Source organism: Dipodomys ordii, unplaced genomic scaffold (genome assembly GCF_000151885.1).
Source record: "Dipodomys ordii isolate 6190 unplaced genomic scaffold, Dord_2.0 Scaffold6, whole genome shotgun sequence".
Classification (NCBI taxonomy): Eukaryota; Metazoa; Chordata; class Mammalia; order Rodentia; family Heteromyidae; genus Dipodomys; species Dipodomys ordii.
In genome coordinates this window covers 8,330,797-8,333,860 of record NW_012267222.1, presented here as the reverse complement: position 1 = coordinate 8,333,860, position 3,064 = coordinate 8,330,797, and positions in this window count along the sequence as shown.

The window sequence follows — 3,064 nt, the reverse complement described above, 5'->3', positions numbered from 1 at the left end:
AGAATGCAAGGGGATAGAAAAGAAACAATCTTTTATATCTATTACCATAATAGGCCAATGGGCAGGGAGTGCGGAAAGCAAAGGTAACCCTCTTTGTACAGGGCCCATAATTTGCATTTGTGTGTTTATGGCACGCAAATCATGAAGTAATCGCCATTTACCCGACTTCTTTTTTATCACAAATATTGGAGTATTCCATGGTGAAACTGAGGGTCTCACATGGCCCAGGGCTACTTGTTCTTCTACCAGTTTATGAGCGGCTAGAAGGTTTTTGGAGGATAGAGGCCACTGAGCTACCCATACTGGTTCCTCCGTCTTCCAGGTAATGGGAACTTGAAAAACCCAGCCCATGTCTATCTAGTTTTTGGTGGACATCAATAGGCTCTTTACAGCCTTGCAAGTTTTTTCCCAGTCCTTGCCCTGGGCAGTAGCCCATCTGTAACATCATTTCCTTTGAGGTAGGAGAATATTCATTACTAAGGCAAAACCCCATCTCTTTTAGTAAATCTCGACCCCACAGGGAGGCAGGCAATTCTAAAACATAAGGCTGGATGTGTCCAGAGTGTCCTTCTCCATCCTTCCAGTTGAGGGGTCTTGCACTTAAGTCAGGAGCTTTGGCATAGCCCAACCCTCTCAGGGTTTGTCCTGAGGCCTGTAATGGCCACCCTCTCGGCCAATCCTTTTTTGCAATAACGCTACCATCAGCCCCTGTGTCTAACAGTCCTATAATCCTTTTTCCTTCAATTTCCAGTTCAAGCGTGGGTCTCTGGTCTAAATCTAGGGCTAGGTACACCGACTCAATTCCGGAGGAGCCAAAACCCTTTTTACCTCTCTCAGACTGTATGGCAGGAAATTTTTCATGTAGGCTAGGCAGGAGTAACAATTGGGCAATTCTGTCTCCAGGGAAAATTGCTACAATGCCTTTTGGAGCTTCTACCATGATTTTAACTACACCTGTATAATCTGGATCAATAACTCCTGGGTGAATTTTAAGCCCTCTAAGAGTAACGGAAGACCGGCCAAGTAGTCACCCCACTGTGCCCCGTTCTAAAGGACCTTGAAAATCTGACTCTATTAACCGAACGCCCATTTGCGGGGTTAGTACGAGTCTGGTGGTGGCGCGGAGGTCCAGTCCCGCCGAGCCTGTAGTGGCTCTCTGCGGTTCTTGGGATGCCTCAGGGTAGGCCATCCTTCTTGGGAAATTTCCTCGTTTGGGCTCTCCATTGCCCCATACATTTGTGGGCCCTGGGGACAGGGGCCCCTCTGCCCATTTTTTGGCTGCGTGATGGGGCCCAAGGGCTGGCCGTTAACATCTTTGACTGATCTACATTCATTGGCCCAATGCTTTCCTTTCTTACATCTGGGGCACAGCCCTGGCTGTTTACCCGTTGTAACTCCTCCAGCTCCTCCTGTTCCTTTTCTCTCTGGGCAATCTCTCTTAAAATGACCAGCCTTACCACACTTAAAACATACTCAAGATGTCACTCCAGAGTCCCCCCCCCCCCACCTATTTGAATACTGGAGTACTGCGGCAGCAAGGCCTGCATTAGTTAGAGGTCCTCCTAGCTCCCTGCACACTTTCATCCATGCCTCCAACCCTCTATGTTTATATGAGGTAATGGCGGCTTTGCATTCTTTGGTGCATTGCTCATAGACTAATTGTTTTATAAGAGGCATAGCCATGTCAGGATCCCCAAAAATTCTGCCTGGTGCTTCCACCATTCTGGCCACAAAATCTGAAAAAGGCTTGGTAGCCCCCTGCAGGATCTTGGTGAGATTGCCGCTAACTTCCCCCTTATTTGGTAGTGATTTCCATGCCTTAATGCAAACATCATTTATCTGTTGATACACTTCAGGGGGATATCCCGTCTGAGCATTAGCAAAGCGGCCTTGTCCTAAGAGCATGTCTCTGTCCCAAGCCTGGTGTCCGTTCGCTTGATTGATGGCTGCCTGTTCATTACAAAATTCCAGCATAAATGCCCTCCAATCCAAGTATTGGCCTGGACTCAAACATGCTCGTGCTAGGCTTGCCCAATCAGAGGGGGTCATGCAGTATCTCTTTATAGCTTCCACTTGAGCCACGGTAAAAGAGGCTGTAATCCCATATGTCCGAACAGACTCAGCCAGGGACTTAATTACTTTAAATTCTAGAGGCTCATGGAATCTCTGTTGATTATTGTCTTGAAAAACTGGGAAGGCAAGTTCTGCTCGAGCAGTTCGCCAAGTGTCCGGGCAAAATGTGTGCCCATTGGCTCCATGTTGATATGGGGGAGGATCTAAAGGGGTCTGATCAAAAGCTCCGTCTACATCCTCATTAAGCACAGGTTGGCTTAGCTTATGTTCCCTCTTTTTTATACGGCTCCTTTTCATCTGTTGAATAAGTGCTCTCACTTCTTCCTCCTCTAACTCGCTGGAACTTCCTCTTTCCGATTTTAGCTCGGACAGATCTGGGTATAGTCGCCCCCTTTTGCCCTGTTCACTGTCTCCCTTTTCACTGATCGCCTTCTCTGACCTCTCCTCCTGTAACTGCTCCAGTGCTGACGGTCCATTTTCTATAACCTCACAGCAGCTCTGATCCTCCAGGCAGCCACTAATCAATCTCCAAATGGGGCGGACTCCTGCCTTTAATGTGCCCTGTTCATAGGCAAAGTCCGAATCCCTCCCTAATTTGTCCCATGAGGCTATTGTAAGGCTCCTGGACACTATGAACCAAGGAGCTACAATGTTGCATTCATCAAGGAACCTCTGTAAAGTACCCTTCTTTAACTTTAGTCCTTTTGAGCATAGTAGCTCTTCCAGGGCCAGAAAAATTGGATGTGACGTCGCAGTGCCCATCTCAGTTATTAACAATTTTATTTTTTGTTACTTTCACTTTAGGCCTGTATTTTATTTCTTCCCGGGTTTCCGCTCTCTCTTTTATCTACAGAGAAGAGCCCCGTATTATGCCCGCTTTAATCGCGGATTCCCACTTCACCTGGGAACTTACCCCCGCTCTTGTCGCGGATTCCCCCTTTTCCTGGGAACTTACCGGTGCACCACCCTGACCGCAGAGAGTTCTGAATCC